Source organism: Ambystoma mexicanum, chromosome 10 (genome assembly GCF_040938575.1).
Source record: "Ambystoma mexicanum isolate Mex_15411 chromosome 10, UKY_AmexF1_1, whole genome shotgun sequence".
NCBI lineage: Eukaryota > Metazoa > Chordata > Amphibia > Caudata > Ambystomatidae > Ambystoma > Ambystoma mexicanum.
This window is the reverse complement of record NC_090932.1, coordinates 742,998,613-743,018,666: the sequence shown is the minus strand read 5'-3', so window position 1 is coordinate 743,018,666 and position 20,054 is coordinate 742,998,613. Positions and strand designations below refer to the sequence as shown.

Genomic DNA, 20,054 nt, shown 5'->3' with positions numbered 1-20,054 from the left:
TCTCGCAAGCTAGAAAAGATGCACACTGGCTCCCAGTCATAGACCGCATCACATTTAAAATTTTCACCACTGCACACAAATGCATCAACGTCACTGCACCATCCTACCTCTCAGACACTATATCTAGACCCACCTCAACTAGGCCCACTAGAACCTACTACACAAATTTACCATCCCACGCATCCACAGAGCCAAAGCTGGAGGAATAGGCTTCCCATACCTAGCCCCCAAGTTATGGAATGCGCTCCCTTCTAAACTTAGAGCAGAAACGTCCCTCCTTGGTTTTAGCAAAAAGCTCAAAACTGCTCTTATTAATTAAAGATACAAACTGTCTGTTTCCTCCATAAATACTCATCGCTGTTTTGAACATTGTAACTCAATTTTGTTTTCTGTTCCTTGTAACTAAGTTGTGACCTCTTTTTACTGCTACTTATGTAACTAAGTTGCTCACCCCATTATGTAACCAGCGCCACGATGCTCTTGAGCTGTTGCGCGCTCTACAAATTCAAATAAATAAATACATAAGAGTTGCAAAATGTTCTCCCAAAGCATTTGCTTTACTGTAATCATCCTGCATGACACATCCATTTTCTTCAATAATTGGGATTTGTACTCCTTTTCTTGACTGTCCCATCATACTTTTTAGATTTCACCAAAACCTCTTTGATGCTTATGTCTCCATTACAAAGTACCACCCTATGTCCTCCAATACTCCCTTTTCTGTTTCCTGATCATTCGTTGCACTGCCAGTTTTGCCCCTTTATGCTCCACTCCAACACATCCTCCATTTTCCAATGCTTTCCTCCACGTCCTCTTCCTTTCTTGCACAGCTACTGCACACTTAATCATGGTACCTCTGGTGTCCTATACTGTTTTTATTTCAAACAAGAGCTAGTTCCTCTATTATTCTCGTTAACACCTTTACCAATAACCTCTTCAGCTTCTCTACTACTAATGCTGAGTTCAATACTTACCAATCTTCCTGTGCTTCAGTTTCAGGCATCACTGCACCACAATGGTTATAACATTTTACCCAGTCAATTTTCTTGCCATGATAACCCTCAGTGGTGAAACTCATTACTTTAACTATCCTGGTGTTTACCTCCAGTACTATTGACACATGGCCACTACCCATTCCCCCATCCGTTCTTATCCTCCGTAAGCACGTATTGATAATACTTGCAGAAACCCACGTTACATCGAAGCAGAACTTTGTTAATACCAGACCATGTTCTTTTGCCAGTGGCTTTATTTTATTTCCATTCATATCCATCACAGGCTATTCTACAGTGTGTTATCTCCAATGAAATTACCACAGAATGCTGCACTTCTCCTCGGTCTCTTTATTCCCAATCTCTCTATCTGCTTTCTTTTCCTAAGCCACCTTCTGCTTTTTCTCGGATTTAGTTCCTGTTCACTCCTTGCACCTAAGTATTGGAATGTTCTTCCTCTATCTATCCGTACCTCTTCCTCTTGTTTTTTGTTCTCAACTAAAACTCATCTTCTCTCTCTCTTTGATCTGCTTAGTTTCGATTTTGATCTTACCACCATTGTCATTTTTATTGTACTGCTGTAATCATTTTTTGTCAAAGCACTGTGGTGAAAATGCTTAATAAATAAAATAAATAAAAATACAAATGACCCTCTTAATCAAAAGTATGCTGTAATGCCACTATCGGGGTCATTAGAAGTGAGCCGGTCTGGAATTAGGCTGCCGGTAGCAACAGTTAACAACAGTGCTGCTGCTTCAGTGGTTCCCATCCCCATAGAGTCCTATTGGACTCCATGGGAATGGGAACGGACTGTTCTGCTGGGATATCAGGCGGTGGAAACGGTAAGTACCCGCTGCTTACCAGCAACCTTGTAATGAGGGCCATGGGGTTAACATGGGTTATAAAGGTTTAGTCTGTCATTCTTCTTTTCCCTACCAGTAATTTAAAGCGTACAAGTTCTATATCCACTAGATGAACAGCGTTGTGATTGGAGCACCAGGCATTTTAATAAACACCATCAAATTCATAGGGGGTTCAAAAATGCTTGGAAAATAATCCTCGACCCGAAATATGAGTAACTGAAAGGCAACTTTAGTTAACAATTACACAATTTACAGCGACACCACCTCGACATCCCTGGAAGTTCACCTCCTGTTCAGAACCACTGAACAATGCATTTTGGGTATGAATATTAATTGGAAAACAAATATATTTGCATATCCACAATACATTGTGCAGTGGTTCTGAAATGGAGATGAACACCCAGAGATGTGTGCTTGGTAGCTGAACTAGCCTGTCATAGTCTCACATACACGTAGAAGGCTTTTCAATAAACATGCATCAATGCTCCTGAGTAGTGATTTACAGTGAGAATTGATGGGTTGGTGGTTGCATCTTTGTGAGCTTCTTTTTGCTTCAGGAAAGACAAGTATAAAATAGAGCTGTCCTATAAGGCAAAAATATGTGTCCTAAACAGAACAACACTGATTAATTCTAATTTGGTTATGTATCCACAATGCTAAAGTCAGTGGTTAAGAACTTCAAGGGTGGGTTTAGCATTGAAGCATATGTGCTTGTACGCTGAGCTGGCTGGTTTACTGTGTAGGTAAATTGAATGGAAAAAGAAAGGTTCGGAAACGATCTTAACACCCTGAGAGGGAGGATCCATAGGAGGATGCCATTTTTCAGACCTTCATTGCCCTGCAGAAAGTAAAAGCAAAGTCATACCCCCAGGCACATGAGGATGGTTAGAGGTACAGCACTGAAAGGGACACAGAGCCAGAACAAAAGCAATGATAAGGAAATGGAAAATAATCAGGGACAGTCTTTTCATTCATCCAAGGCGTAAGAGAGAGATCAGGACCAGGCACTACAGTGTAGTCCTTCTGAAACTGAGAAGCCATTCAAGACAATTTCCAAGATGGGGAAAAACCCTGCTATGTGTTAAAGCAGTAAGATCATGATTCGCTGACTCTAAGGTTGCGTCTGAAAAAAGATCATAGAGGTGAAATAGGAAGATTCAGTAGATTTAAAATGAGAAGAAGACAGAAACTCCCCTGAAAAGGAATATCATTCTAGGAACTGCCCTAAAAAGCTTAAGGTAGAAAACCATAAATGCTATATTGGACCAAAAGCAACTCGAGATTGGAATAGGGAACCTCTAGTCAACGTACACATTTTTGATCGAGAAGACATCCGTTCTAATCCCATTTTCCCTGCACGGAAATGGTCTGAATGCTCATAGAAGGTGCTGTGTAAATAATTGAAAATGTATATTATCCTAATTCTAAAACATTTCTGGTAGAGAAAACTATGAAAGCGGTTTTTATGAGTCCAAGGGTCACATATAATTGTTTCAAGAGAGGCAACACCTGTCTATAAGAGTCTTTGAAAATGAAGGGTAAAATCTGGAAGAGTCACCTCTAAAACATTTTATACATGAACTCACAGAACAATTTCTGAAAGAGAGAGCCACAGGAATTCTCATTCAGCTGTTATGCTTCAAATCTTCCCGGATACTCAGGAGTTCCAGATTCAGGTAGCCTAGCACTCTTCACAGGCAATGTCCTATAGCAGCATCCATCCAGAGGACATCACACAATGTATCAGCAGCATCAGTGTGTCTCTCATAAGAGTACTGAGAGTCCCAATTATGTGCAATTTCCTGAGGTTCCTACTGGTGTTATTGAGCTGTTCCCTAGAAATAAGTCCTGTTGCTCATTCTAAGCAGCCAAACACGGCCATTTAGCTTTTCCCTTTTATATACACCCAGAGCTACAAGGACGGTATTGGCCGCACCCCAGTTTCGATCAACTCCTTATCTTTTCTTTCTTCCCCTACCCAATTCCCCAGATTGCTGCTGTAGACATATTGAGGCCCCCTCAGTGAAAGTGAGGCATTTTGTTATGACTTGAAATGCAGAAAAGGGTATTGTGAAAATCATTCTTACTGAGGTGGTTTTAAAAAGAAAACACACTGAAACCCAGATCTATATATCTTGCTTAGTGTATCAATACACAAAGACTGACTACTCATCTATATGCTTGCCATGAACTCAGCAACCTCGAATGTAGGTGAACCCAGATAGTGCATCGATGTACATGTCAGATTCTTTAGCTGGCTAACAATGAGCATCAAGCAAGTGTTATAGTGGAACACAGTCTTACCACCCCATTTCTGTTCCTGGAAGTCAAGGTAGCTACTTTACAGCATTATAGTTCCATGGAATTGTTATCATCTTTCCCTAACACTGCACTATGATCCTCTGTGCTACCCTCTCCCTGTACAGCCACAGGATGGAAAACTTTGGGTAAGATACTATATGAACATCTCCACTTTCTTTCATGCTCTGAACCCTCTCACTCACGTCTGGGGTAGGAGTCCATTTTGAGGATTGTGATTCAGTATTGGATGGGTAATCCCCATCTGCATCCCAATTAGGGGAAGCTTGACATGGGTAGAGATGCACCCCATTGGGACGCATGGTTGCTTGTGGGAGAAACCCCAGTAACAAATCCCTAACACATTCACAACTTCTCATAAAGCCACACATCCCCCCTTCTAGTGAATGACGTATTGTCTTCTATACCACAGCCATGTTCCTATTTCAGAAGTGCTCACCATATTAGAATGTAACTTTGCATTTGTTGAGGCGAAGAGAGATTAGAGACCAACACAGAAGCTAATATAACTGAAATACACAAAACAGACATTTCTATTTCAATTGGTTGGTGCTGCAGCCCTTTTGCACTGAGTCACATGAGTCCCCGTAGGGTGCCCCTGTACCTTCACAGACGAGTTTGAGATCAATCACACTTAGTAAAGCCCCTTCCAGCATGGAACCAGAGTTCACTTCATCTGCAGGATCTTCAAGAGCACAAAATTGCCTGGCTGCAGAGTGTGCAGCGTACACTTTCTCCTTAAGTAGTGCTGCCTAGACCTGGTTTTTGACAAATATGACAGAAGAAATGAAGGAATTTACATGCCCCAATAATGGTCATCAGTTAAGTGAAGCCTAACATCGACACATTTTACAGGGCGAGATGAGTGAAGTTCTAAGGGCTGCCCATATAAACATTTGTACGGGATGAGCCCAGTTTTTTTTCTAGGGGCGCTTTTTAGTATCACAAGGGGAACGGCGACAGGCCACTTCAGCCCTGTCTTTTGACAGGTCTTTGCAAATTTATTTTTGATGATACCTCTTCTCCTCTCCACTGTCCCTGATAACCAGGGATGATGTGGACAATGTAAATTGTGTTGTACATTCAGAGATGCCAGGATTGTTTTCACCAAATCGCTAGCAAAGTGTGACCCTTGGTTGTTGTTAGTAATAACGGGTACACCAAACCTGGGCACAAAATCTCTGCCCAATATCTTAACCAGAGTTGCAGCGTCTGCTTTTCAACAGGGGTACGCCTCCAGCCCCTCACAGAACACATCCAGAATCACATGGATCTACTGCTAGTTACTGCAATGGGCAGCTGGAGACAATCCATCTGGAGATGCACAAAAGGGCCACCAAAGGAAGGATGTTCTCCCTTGGTGGCAGGAACCATTTCCCCATATTGTTCTGGAGGCTGGTGATGCAACACTTAAAATGCTCCTGCGCCATTTTGGACAACCCAGGGAGGAAAACAGGACTTATCAATGATATAATTATCCCTTCCTTTCCTAAATGAGCCTGGCCTTGGTACACCTTAACAAGGTGTGACAGTAGTATGTGTTGTGCCACTAACTGACCTTGGTCATTTCACCACAGAGAATCTTTGTTTAATTGACAGCTCTTTCTTGTCCAGTTATCCTTTTCGCTAGACGGAGCATTTTCTTGCATGTATGCCAAACCTTCCATGTTAGTAAACGGTAGGAGTCAGAATGACTTTAACATGAGGAATGTAGTCATTCTCAGGGAATGTCTCTCTCACGTAGACATTTGTCAATCCATGGTTATTAAAGTTATCAATGGCACTGCACAGGAAGTAATACATGTCTTGTCAGCCCACTGGCCTTTCTTTCTGCTTCTTATTGAAAACCGTGGACCTTCCTCGACAGTGCTTAATGTGTAATCACTCTCCCTCTGGAATATTTGTGCCTCTGTTCCAGTTCTGTTGCCCCCTTAGGCAGCATTCCATCTCGGGTCCTGCATCTCTTGCATCCTGAGAGTCTTTCTTCCTGGATTCCTGGATTTAGGCTGGTATGCTTCTTCCCTGCTGCCTCGACCTCTGCTCGTATGCCCAATTTTCATGCAGCCTCCACTGCCTGTGTCAACATTTAGTATGTGATGGGATTAAAGGACCATGCCTCTGTTTGTGTTATTTAACTGCAAGTTCAAGGGCAAAGTAAATGTTAAAAATGGCCTTCACTTCAACGTTGAAGTTCTGGGGATCCCTCCCAGAAAGATACTGCCTCAAAATAACATTCTTAACCACGTCTTTTTCTTGGCAACCCTTTCCAACAAGATATTGTGCCATAACGAAGAGTTCTTTAACACAGTCAGTGCAAAGGAAACATCAGTGGCTGACATCAGTGCAAAGTGGCATGGGTTGTAGGGTGATGTCTCCACTCTTCACCTTCTTTTCCCTTGAGTTTTGGTCTTGTGGGACGGGGGTCTGCTGATCTTCATCCCTGTCAATCCAAAATCAGCGACTGAAGGAGATATGTTGGGATCACCTGTCATGAAAAGGGTGGCCGAGTACTATTACCTTCCTCTGCTTCTTTACTCACCTAAGTACTACCCTCCTCACCACCACTATCACTCGGAAGAGCTTCACCTGACTGGATAGTTCCTTCTCTTCTTGGAACACTGTCATCCTCTACACTACTATAACCCTAAGTTCTTCCCCCATTTGCGCACCTGCTTCACTCCCCTGAGGACCACCCTCTTCTCCATCACTATTACCCTCAGGTACTTCAGCCCTCCGGGCACCTGCCTTACTCCTCTAAGCACCACACTCCTTTGCAGTACCAGTACCCTCAGATTATTTACCCCTCTCTGCACATGCATTGGTCCTATTAGCACTACCCTGCCCCATGCCTAAGGTCGCCCTCTTCGACAGCCACTCTCCCACTCCTTGCCTCTTTAATCCATCCTCTGTATGCCTTGTGGTCTTTTGGGTCTCTCTTCCAGCACGCAGGGTTCTGTGTTGCCATGTCTCCTAGACCTTTCATCCAGTAAGGAGGGCCAAGAGCAGTCTCATTTTTTCTCCTCCAATCATCTTCAAATAATAATAATAATAATAACAATAATAATAATAATATATTTCATATTTGGTGCTACACACCCCTGGGTCTCAGAGCTTAGAAAATACCAGATCACATTAATAATAAGGTCTTGTCTCCACTCTTTGGTCTCCAGCTCTTACCAGAAACACTCACCGTGACAGACTGGGGCTGTGTGCTATTAAAATGCTGAGTTCCAGCCTCTCTCTATGGAAAGGGGCTTCAGGTACATTAACTTGGATGGGGCCAAGCTGTTGCACTCTGTCCCCTGGTCTTGCTTACAGTCCTGATGTGAGACCTCCACTTGGGTGCTCCTTGCGCGAACTGCCCAACCTTCCAGTCTTTGGGGGAGGGATTTCAGGTGTGTTACTTCAGGCAGTGGTGTAGGCAATGATTGAGTATGGTTTACAGCTCTATTGTGGGATTTGGGCATGCTAGTCCCAAATCTTGGGTTGTCCGCTTTCTGGTTGTCACATCCTAACTTTGCCCTAGTGTAGAGCCCCTAAGCCTAACTGTTCTGAACTGCATGGAATTGATGCACGGCTAACTGTCACATTTTCCTCTCAATATCAGAGGACTCTTTTTTCCTCTGTACATCTAGATTGGATTACTGTACATATGGAAAGAAAGCCGAGGTGCTGCTGTTGCGCAGGACCTTGGTTTTCACTTTACTATAGGGGCAGTAGATATAGAGTCCCCAGCATCAGTGGAAGCATAATCACTGTGTTTTGGTGTTGAGGAGAGCCAGATCCCCCTATTTCCATGCGTTATCTGCTCCTCTGTTATAAGGAGTATCCCCTTAAAGGGCCCCCATCCCAAGTTGATGCCACATATCAGTTCCTTGAGATAGGACACAGTGGGGGTTACCATGGGATCCTCGCCACACCTCCGCAGGCCCCATCATCCACTGTTTTGTTGAGGCACTTGCCCCCCACCATGCTCGTCCCCCTAGATGTCACCCTGCAATAGCCAGTGAGACACCATTAGTTAAACCTATTAGCCATTGTTTAACAATAGCATCTCTATTGATTTTCCCGAATTCCTTCTTAGCTCAACAGGGTCTCTCACAGCTACAGTGAACTGTTGCAGTGAGTGCAGCCGCCTATCCCTGTAATAGCTTCTCTCAATACTTGATGATGATATAGTTGTGATCATAATGCGTGTTATCTTGTAAAAGCAGAGGTATATTTTAATATTTTCAAGGAGCTTTATTCACACTAGGAACAGCCTAAACAGTGCTAGACAACTCATGGATGTCCTATTGGTCCCTAGCCTCAATGCAAATACACGTCTTTGGCGAACCATCTGAATGATATCAGCCAGGCAGGTGGTCAAATGCATCTCATAGTGCATAGCCCAATAACAATCTAATGTGTTGCCTTGATTAACCCAACATTCGGATCGGCCAAGCCAATGAGAATTGGGGAATTGCAAGAAATTCTTGGAACTATTCCTCCTCACTGACGGGCTGTACTGATGAGCAGATCAATGGAGCCTGCATCATCCTGCTGCCCCTTACCTCTCGTCCACCTTGGCGCCCCTCTCCCACTTCGTGCACCCACTTTCTTCGCTCACTGAAGTGGGGATGCAAAGGGAGCTCTCTGTTCTTTTTTTATTTTTAAATGTTTCCCCCCGCCCTAGGCCCCACATTTGCAAAAGTGTTCAGCCTCCGGTGGGAGCAGGCATTCCCATGCATTAGGAAATGTTGAGTCGGGCTTCTAGGCACTTAATGCCTGCGATTCCTGCCCCCACTGGGCGCTAAGGCTTTCAAGCTGTCAAGTCATGCATTGTACTTTCTGGCTGTCTCTTTTTCTCCAGCAACAGGAAGTATATCTGTTTAATCACTTTGGGAAGACAGGTCGAATTCCGGTCAATCATTTTCACAGTAAGCCAACGTATGAATACATTGCTGGGCCTCATTACGAGGTTGGCGGTGTGGGAAAAATTGGCAGAAATGTGGCAGTAGTTCCGTCCCCTCCGCAATCCCACCAATTTCCCGCACCACCGAATTACGAGATTAGCAGTGGGGTGAAGATTTACCTCCAGCACAAATCTACCACCCTACCAGCGTTTTTCAGTGGAATTACCACGGCGGGACTACCGTCGGAGGTAATTCGGCCGAAAACCCCATAGATTACTATTAACTCTGAAAATGGAGATTTACGCCGCCATCCCACCACTTGTAATAATGCAATATGTCCGCCGGACCAGGTGGCGGTAACAGTTAACGAGTTTGGCGGTAGTTTGGGAGAATTACTGCCGAACTACTGCCAAACACATAATGAGGCCCCAGGTGAACTGGGAAAATCGAATCGCTGCATTCTACAAGGGTATACATGAAGCAATTTGAATGTCTCATCCCCCTGTCCAGTGTACTTTGAATAGGAAGTACAAAAGGGCATTCGCTTAGGTTAGCACACATTTCTCAAATCAAACTTTGCACTCTGTCCTGTGAACAACAAGGCTGGGAAGTGGGATGGATAAGCTCTCCCGACTCCTGGCCAGGAGAGACGCATACATGCTTCCCCATTACATTATCTGTCACATCAGGATAATGAAAGAATGAGAAAAGCCTGGTACCACCAGAAGGCAAACATGAACTCAAACTGCTCCACATACTGCCCTTCTGTCTCTGCCTACCCGTGTACGCTACACTTGCACAAAGCGCATAGCAATGAACCCAAAGAAAAAGGATGAAAGTAACTAGATTGCTTGGGAATGATGATTGATGCTATTTGCAACGCTTTCTAAAACGTGCAGGGGCCTTCACGTGGGCTAAAAACGAAGATCCTGATTCATGGACTTCTTTGCACAAGTGCAAAGTAACTTTTCACTGGTGAAAAGTGACTTTGCACTGCCAGCAAACACCCTGATTCGTGGAACAGTGCAAAGTCACTTTGCACTGCACAAATACACTTTGCACTGTTCCATGAATCAGGGTGTTTGTTGCAAGTGCAAAGTTACTTTTCACCAGTGAAAAGTCACTTTCAATCGTGCCAGAAATTCCATGAATTAGGCTCTAAGAGAAGAGTCATCTAGCTATTCACATGGGCAGATGAGTTGTGTATAGTCATGTACCATTGTAACATTATTAAAAAGGAAAATAATTGCAATGTTTACTTTTGTGCTGCTCAGAAACCCTGGAAAACTGACACTTCTTTGTTTCTTTTCTCCAGATGCAGATTTAGAGGATGACCAAGCAGATGCAGCATCTAAATAATTGGAGCCCGACTGACAATGCATACCACTCTGTTGAGAATTTAGATTCTCTTTCATCTTTCATATCAGATGGAAACATGTGGAATGATACTTCAGTGTAGATGTTGCAATGTTACCTGCTTCTGAAAAATACTGACAATTTAATGGGGTGAGTGTGATTTGCCTTTCATCCGTGTTTTTTTTACAAAATTATAAGATATAAGTTGCAGCGATTGTGTGCATTAAATCATGATGTTGTTAACGTCACTCTACACTCACAAACACACTCCTTGCTTTTTCTCATCCAGGGTCGGACTGAGACAAGAAATAGGAACAGGCACATAAACAAAAATGGCCCTCAAACCCTCATCCGTAAATCGTGTCAATTAACGACTTTACAGAAAAGGCTCCTTATGGAGGGATAATGGTGTTTGTTGCATCTATGCATGGGTGCGTGTTGTGCATATCTGTTATTTACAGCTGATAACATATTCGAATACATGTTTTGGCCCCCAAAGGAATTTTATCACTGCTTTACTCAAGCGTTGGCACAAAACATTACATGCAACAAACACCATTAAACCTCCATAAGTAGCATTTTCTGTAAAGTCGTGAATTGACACGGTTCACGGATAAGGGTTTGAAGGCCCATTTATTTAGGTGAGGGAATTTTTTTTCGAGGTGTCCGGGCCTATTTCTTGTTCCACCCCGACCCTACATTGGATCGCTTTTATCTGTTAAATTTCTAACACTTATAGGCCTTCATTATAGGTTTGCCGGTATCCCGCCAGTAATACCGGGAGATTATGGGCACCGGAGAGCCGGTAAATTCCCATTCCCATGGAATAGAATTTCCTGAATCACCAGCACCACTATTAATGGTGCCGGTGATTCCGGCATTTCTTTGCCCATAGGGGCCTGAACTCCCAACAGGACAAGCCCGTCGGGAGATCCGTGGCCCAAACCGGCACACTTGAATTGTGCCGGTTTGGAAAAAATGGCGGAGCCAGAATTGCCATCTTTTTTCTGCAGCAGTTTATCCAGACCGGCACACTTATAATGAGGCCCATAGACTTAGCTTCACAGAATATGCAACACTAGTTAAGTCATGGTGGGATGACTCCAATTCTGTCCCGAAGAGGCCAAGGGAATGAACAATCCTCTATGTTCTGTGCCTGATCACGAATCGGCACTGAGGTGTTTCCGCTATAAATGTTGAACAAGTAGAACGTGAAAGGTGTCTCTCCTTTGCTTTAATAATGGTAACTTGGGCTGCAGGCAGGCTATCATTTTCGGAGCTCTGACTGAACAAGGAAGCCTCCAAACAACAATAGGTGTCATGATCTCTGCTTCCAAAAGATCAGGACTTGCCCGACTCCCTTGGAAGCAGACCCATAACCCCGGTTCCGAGTGCCAGCCAGTCCCAATTGGGACCTTTTGGACCCTGTCCTGGCGCCAGTGGCACCAGGCTCATAAAGATGCCCAGTCCCAGCGCTGGAAGCGCCGGGCTCATAATGCTTGGGTGGACTTACCTGCAGCAGACCATGCTGCTTACTTACCTGCCAGTTGAACCCCTGATCCTCTTCTGTTTGGGACTACTTTTCCTGTTGGGTGGGGCAGGAGCCACACCCTAGGTTCAGAACACTGGAACTCTTCTGGAAAGCAGGAACTCTTTTCTTACCTAGGCGTGGCTGTGGAAGGAGACACCTAAGCACTACAGGAGGCTATTTAAATCACACCCGATGGATGAATCTTGCTTTGCGTTATTCTGCATTCTCTGCAGCAGAACGCTCATCGTGTCTTCTGCTTCTGATCCTGGGCCTAAGGGAACAAAGGCTTACCATCCTGGAATCCAGTCTTCAGCAGCACCTGTAAAGACAAAGAAAGAACAGGTTAGCACTACGGTCTTCAGTGGCAGCGCATCTCTTACCTGGTCCATCGGCTGTCACCAACGCCTCGCGCTGCATTCCGGCATCTGAAAGACAAAGGCTTACCTACTCTTCGCATGCTCCGGAGGTCTTCGCACTGCATTCCGGCATCTGAAAGACAAAAGCTTACCAGCTCTTCGCACGCTCCGGAGGCCTTCGGCGCTGCATCCCGCATCTGAAAGACAAAAGAAGGTGCGTTTAAAGACATTGGGCAACTTTATTACTCACGTGCCATTACTCCTTCCCACGCCGAATCCAGTGGGTATTCCAGCACCCTTCAGCTTCTCTAAAGCTCCGAACTTGTACCTGCAAGATAAAAGGGACAGTTAGTGCGCATCGTGAAGCAGGCTACAAGCGCTTACTTACGTGCTTCCAGGCGCTTCTATTCCTCACGCGGGTTCGATCCTCAACTCTCATCAGCCCGCCATCCGCCATCGCCGGAACCCTGCAAAACAAGAGATATCATTACAAAAGACTTTTAAGACATTTGAAGTGCCCAGAACTTACCGTTCGTGCAGTTAACGACAGACAGCAGTCCTCTGAGGTCAAGAGGCCTGCACCCTTATCCAGTGAAGAAACTGGTTACGGCACCCTGCCCCGAGGCAGATGGAGAGCTCGGCGTTCACTTACCTAAGACATCTTACTCTTCGAGTCAGACATACAGTGCACAGAGGTCCAGCCCAAAGAGCCAACCGTGTGTTACACATCACCTTTGAAGATACGGCATTCACCCAGTCAAGACCGGCGCCTCTGCGGGAATCAGGTGAGCGTTACAGAACGCAAAGCCTACCGCAAAACTCCCACCCAGGCGCTATGGAAACCTCGGATACCGACCAGCTAGCCCAGTTACTTGGGGAACTAAGACCAGAAGTGCATGCAGCCCGTCAGGAAACGAATGCTCTAAGAAGGGAACTGATTATTTCCAAGGAGCGAACAGACGATCTCGCTAGACAATTGCTACAGTCACAAGCCGGACAAACTCCGTTACCCGCATCAGGGGCAAATCTTCCTTCAACATCCTCTACGAACCCAGTGCAGATCAACCTACCTGGGAATGTACCTCTGGCTCCGCCCGAACGATTTTCTGGTGACCCAAAGAGGTTTGCAGTATTTATTAATCAGTGCCGGTTGCACTTCTTATGCCGGCCAGCAGCCTTTCCAACTGATCAAGCTAAGGTAGCTTTCATGCTTTCGTACCTTAGTGGCAATGCGGCAGACTGGTCGATCCCTCTAGTTAATCAAGATGATCCGGTTCTCCATGATTTTCAAGCTTTTCAGCTCAGTATGGAAAAACTGTTTGCAAGACATTCACAGGGGCAGGCCTTGGACAATCAGCTCCTTTCATTGCGACAGGGTAATCAAGACCTTTTGGCTTATATTGCGTCTTTCAACAGACTGATAGTGGAAACTCGATGGCCTGAGGACAAAAGGATTACGCTGTTTTATAGAGGTCTACGTGGAGAGCTCAAAGATGTGTTAGCCCAAGTAGTGAATCCCCCGCAAGACTGTTCGGACTATATTGACTTAGTCGTTCAAATTGACCACAGACTGCAGAACAGGAAGGCCGATCGTTCCAAGTTTGATGCTCGAGTATTTTCCAAACCACCAACTCCTACCAAAGGAGTAGACTCAGGGGAACCCATGCAAATAGGGGGCCTGAAAGGACCACTAACACAAAAGGAGCGGGAAAGGAGAAAACAGCTGCAATTATGCCTCTATTGCGGAAACTCGGGGCACTTTCTTCGAGACTGTCCGGTGAAACCAGCCAAGAAGGCAGTAGGAGCTGCAGTTACCAGGGTCACAAACTCTGAGCAGGGAAACGACCTCGCCCGACAAGAATAGAGGTCCTCTTGCCGAGCGTTAAAACCAGTTCCGTGACCTCGCATTTCGTGATACCTATGGTCCTCATTAGCCCTGAACATCCGGATCGATTACATGCGATTGAAGCTTACGTCGACAGCGGTGCCATCGGCAATTATGTGGATCATGAAATGGTTTTGAGGATGAATCTGACTCTTTGTCCAAAGGCTGTAAAGGACGTCATTACTACGGTGGAAGGTACGGAGATAGCCTCCGGACCAGTAACGCATACCACCCAAGAAGTGACGCTAGTAAGTCAAGATGGACACCATGAGAAGATCGTGTTCGATGTGATCAAGGCCCCTCAGTTCCAGATTATTCTAGGAATTCCTTGGTTAGAGAAGCACAATCCTCAGATCGATTGGCGAGCAAGAACGGTTCAGTTTCCAGAATGTGTCTCTACTTGTCACCCTCGACCTGGTGTTGCACTGGCAGCAATTTCCTCGGAGGCTCCCCAGTTACCTCCTGAATACCTAGAATTCCAAGATGTTTTCCGGAAGGATCAGGCTAACTCTCTACCTCCTCATAGGTCTTATGACTGCCAGATAGACCTGATACCTGGATCTACTCCTCCTTGTAGTAGAATTTATGCCCTCACCGAGCCTGAGAATCTTCACCTCCGACAATACCTGGATCAATACCTAGCGAATGGGTTTATTCATCCTTCCAAGTCCCCTGCTTCCTCAGCTTTGTTCTTCGTTCCAAAAAAAGAAGGGGACCTTAGAACTTGTATAGATTATCGCGCCCTGAACCAGATCACCATTAAGAATAGATATCCGTTACCTTTGATCCCTGAACTCCTGGACCAAGTCAGAAAAGCATGCATATATACAAAGCTGGATCTTAGAGGAGCCTACCACTTGGTACGAGTAAAAGAGGGCGATGAATGGAAGACGGCCTTCCGCACCAAGTATGGGCTATTTGAATATCAGGTCATGCCCTTCGGACTTTGCAATGCCCCGGCCGCCTTTCCATATTTTATGAACGATGTCCTCAGAGAGCTCATAGATGTGTGTGTTGTTGTTTACATTGACGACATCCTCGTTTATTCTTCATCGGAAACTGAACATCAGAAACACGTGAAAATGGTCCTCGAGAGATTGCGTCAACACAAACTTTTCGCTAAATTGGAAAAATGTGTTTTCAACGTGACTGAAGTTGAATTCTTGGGATTCATATTATCACCTAGCGGAGTGCGTATGGATTCAAAGAAGGTCGATGCAATTCTCAAATGGCCATCGCCATCCTCCGTAAAAGGTGTTCAAAGCATGTTAGGCTTCGCTAACTTTTACCGCAGGTTTATCCCCGAATTCTCTCGAATAGTCCAGCCCATCACTGCCTTGTTAAAGAAAAACAAACGTTTTGAATGGTCTACCGAGGCGGAACAAGCTTTCCAGGATTTGAAGACTAGATTTATCTCTGCACCGATCTTAAAACATCCTCGCCCAGAACTCCCCTACATCGTTGAAACTGATGCTTCGAGCCTTGCCATGGGGGCAGTTCTATCACAAAAGGACCCAGTAACCAATCAGTTGCATCCTGTGGCATTTTGGTCCCGCAAATTCTCGCCTCCTGAAATCAATTACACTATTACTGATAAGGAACTTCTAGCTATCAAGTCCGCCTTTAAGGCTTGGCGGCATTATCTTCTGGGGGCCCGACACACCATTACTGTGATTACAGATCACCGAAACCTGCAATATTTGAAAACCGCAAAAGCTCAATCCTCTAGGCAACTCCGTTGGGCACTATTCTTTGCCGAGTTTGACTTCATAATTACCTATCGACCTGGTACAAAAAACGGTAAAGCTGATGCCCTTTCTCGGATGGGAGTGGAAGAACATTTGATCAATCCTAAGCCTGTACCTATCATTCCCGAACAAAAAATTCTAGGTGTAATCGCCACACAATCCATAGAGGAAGTTAAGGATAAAGCCAGGCTACTGGTAACTCCAGCAGACATACAGAATTGGCATCTGCAGGGAAAGGACTTTACGGTGAAGGACAACCTATTATATTTCCAAGAACGGTTATACCTGCCCAGCACAGATTTACAGAAAAAGGTAATCTCTTGTTATCACGATTCTTTAATGGAAGGACATCCCGGTATGACCAAGACCTCGGAAAAGATCAAGCGCTACTTCTGGTGGCCATCTTGGAAAAAAGATATCAGAGACTTTATAATGTCCTGTGGAGTATGCGCCCAAAACAAGAGTCAAAAGGAAAAACCAGCCGGCCTATTACGCCCTATTGACATCCCACCTCGCCCTTGCCATACGCTTTCTATGGACTTCATCACCGATCTACCTCCATGCTCCGGATACAATACGATCCTAGTAATCGTGGACCTATTCTCCAAGATGGCGCATTTCATTCCACTCAAAGGCTTACCAACAGCAGCAACTCTGGGCCGAGAATTTCTCGAAAACATCGTCCAACTGCACGGTTTTCCTTCAGTTCTAATTTCGGATCGAGGTAGTCAATTTATTTCTCATTTTTGGCGAAGTTGCTGTCGGTCGGCTCAAATTGATGTGAGACTTTCGACCAGCCACCACCCTCAAACCGACGGACAAACCGAGAGGACCAATCAAACTCTGGAACAGTATTTGCGCTGCATGCTACAACAAACTGAAAAAACTTGGAAAGATATCCTTTGGATAGCCGAATATGCCTACAATAACTCTGTCCACTCGGGAACTGGGAAGACCCCGTTTTTTCTTTCATACGGTAGTCACCCTCGAACCTCGGAGTTGGATCCACTCCAAGATCTTGGAACACCAGCAGTAGACCACCTGCATTCTACAATCACCCAAGCCTTTAAGGAAGCCGTTTCTCACCTTCAAAGGGCTAAAGAACAATACAAGAAAGGAGCAGACCAACATCGGAAGGAAGCCCCCCATATCAAGTAGGAGATCAAGTCTGGTTATCCACCAAATATCTACCTCTAAAAGGACAACGCACATTCAACCCAAGATACCTTGGTCCCTATTCCATCACTACCATAGTAAATCCAGTAGCGGTCAAGTTGGACTTGCCCCCTCACATGAAGATACATCCGGTCTTCCACGTCTCTCTATTAAAACCCGTGCAACCTCAAACCCGACTAACTACATCTCCAAAACCTATTCTAGTTGATGGAGAACTCGAGTTTGAAGTCAAAAGCATCCTGGATTCCAAGATCTCCAAATCTAAACTATTTTACCTGATTGACTGGAAAGGCTACGGTCCCCAAGAAAGATCCTGGGAACCTGCAGAATATGTCCACGCGCCTCGTCTAATCAAAAGATTTCATCGAACATTTCCTAACAAGCCCAAACCCCCGGAGAAGCCCGGTTTGGGAGGGGCCTTGAGGGGGGGTGCTGTCATGATCTCTGCTTCCAAAAGATCAGGACTTGCCCGACTCCCTTGGAAGCAGACCCATAACCCCGGTTCCGAGTGCCAGCCAGTCCCAATTGGGACCTTTTGGACCCTGTCCTGGCGCCAGTGGCACCAGGCTCATAAAGATGCCCAGTCCCAGCGCTGGAAGCGCCGGGCTCATAATGCTTGGGTGGACTTACCTGCAGCAGACCATGCTGCTTACTTACCTGCCAGTTGAACCCCTGATCCTCTTCTGTTTGGGACTACTTTTCCTGTTGGGTGGGGCAGGAGCCACTCCCTAGGTTCAGAACACTGGAACTCTTCTGGAAAGCAGGAACTCTTTTCTTACCTAGGCGTGGCTGTGGAAGGAGATACCTAAGCACTACAGGAGGCTATTTAAACCACACCCGATGGATGAATCTTGCTTTGCGTTATTCTGCATTCTCTGCAGCAGAACGCTCATCATGTCTTCTGCTTCTGATCCTGGGCCTAAGGGAACAAAGGCTTACCATCCTGGAATCCAGTCTTCAGCAGCACCTGTAAAGACAAAGAAAGAACAGGTTAGCACTACGGTCTTCAGTGGCAGCGCATCTCTTACCTGGTCCATCGGCTGTCACCAACGCCTCGCGCTGCATTCCGGCATCTGAAAGACAAAAGCTTACCAGCTCTTCGCACGCTCCGGAGGCCTTCGGCGCTGCATCCCGCATCTGAAAGACAAAAGAAGGTGCGTTTAAAGACATTGGGCAACTTTATTACTCACGTGCCATTACTCCTTCCCACGCCGAATCCAGTGGGTATTCCAGCACCCTTCAGCTTCTCTAAAGCTCCGAACTTGTACCTGCAAGATAAAAGGGACAGTTAGTGCGCATCGTGAAGCAGGCTACAAGCGCTTACTTACGTGCTTCCAGGCGCTTCTATTCCTCACGCGGGTTCGATCCTCAACTCTCATCAGCCCGCCATCCGCCATCGCCGGAACCCTGCAAAACAAGAGATATCATTACAAAAGACTTTTAAGACATTTGAAGTTCCCAGAACTTACCGTTCGTGCAGTTAACGACGGACAGCAGTCCTCTGAGGTCAAGAGGCCTGCACCCTTATCCAGTGAAGAAACTGGTTACGGCACCCTGCCCCGAGGCAGATGGAGAGCTCGGCGTTCACTTACCTAAGACATCTTACTCTTCGAGTCAGACATACAGTGCACAGAGGTCCAGCCCAAAGAGCCAACCGTGTGTTACACATCACCTTTGAAGATACGGCATTCACCCAGTCAAGACTGGCGCCTCTGCGGGAATCAGGTGAGCGTTACAATAGGGCAGTCATTACCAAAATACAAACAAATATCAAAGCAGGGTTCCATACAAGTTAGGGATGGACAAATGACTCAAATGAAAGTTCAAACAATGCAGGTCACTATGATTTGAATTGGCTGAAAGTTTTTGGCAACAGTAGACATATATTGATTCGGCTCAGCTCAGTATTTCTTGAACCATAGGAAACACTATAAGTTCGAACTGTGTCAAGTCAGCTCAATCTAGTAAGAGAAAGTAAAAGCAGAAGAAAATGCCTTTTATGAACAATGCTCTGAAATGAAGACACTTATGTACAATGGGGCTCATCAGGGGGTGGACGGAGTGGCAAAAATGCAGCGGTAACGCTATCACCGCTGCATTATGCTCTGCCCAATCCCGAGTTTGGGCCGAAAATCCCCATAGAGTACTGCAGGCTCTGAAAAAAATGGGGAATTACTGCCTTACCACTACTTGGGATCCGGCGCTAATAGCGCCGGACCGAGTAGCGCTAATGCTATTTGTGTTGGCGGTATCCTGGCACATTTACCACTGGGATACCACCAGGGGCCCTGATGAGGCCCAATGTTCTGAAATGAAGCCATGTGACACAAAATAGGCAGCTTGCTGTCTGAATACTGTTGCACAGGGGTTCATTATGGGTTTGGCAGTGGCTAAACCATGCTGCTAATCCTGTTATCACTATTTTCTCCTGTGGTAATGGAATATCTATAGAAAAGCACCGAGAAAATGTGACTGATGCTGATAATACCATGGAAGACATTAAGAGCTGATTTATACCAATGTTTTACCATGGGAAAGTCCCATTGAAAACATGTGTGTACATCAGGCCCATCCACTGGCCTTCCTAGGAAACATTTCGGATATACGGCCTATATATCGGCAGGAGCCAATCTGGACGAGTTTGTCCGTCTTCCAAAGTGAAGCAGCGGATGCCAGGCACCATCCAGCCAGAGAGCGCTGGCTCTTACAAGGAGATCAGGAGTGTGCACGAGGCACAAATGAGAATAAAATAAATAAATAAAATGGGAAAGGGCCATGCCCCATGAAATCAAAATAACAGCGTTCAGTCACCACCTTAGCTGCGGGGGAACTCGAGCCTAAAATAAAAGGAAATTAAATGAAATGTGCAACTAAATAAAGCAAGTTCAAATGAACACAATCAAAGAAATAGTATACACTGACCCTAAGCAACT

The 20,054-nt window shown here is 45.5% G+C and overlaps 1 protein-coding gene across 2 annotated transcripts in view; it reads left to right on the top strand.

Moving 5' to 3' along the window:
- P2RY14 (purinergic receptor P2Y14) overlaps positions 1–20,054 on the top strand; it is a 362,563-nt gene that overhangs the window by 336,486 nt on the left and 6,023 nt on the right. For both annotated transcript variants that reach the window (XM_069618384.1, XM_069618385.1), the window contains exon 2: positions 10,385–10,575. The gene's annotated coding sequence lies outside the window, so the exon portion shown is untranslated. The remainder of the gene's footprint in view (positions 1–10,384; positions 10,576–20,054) is intronic.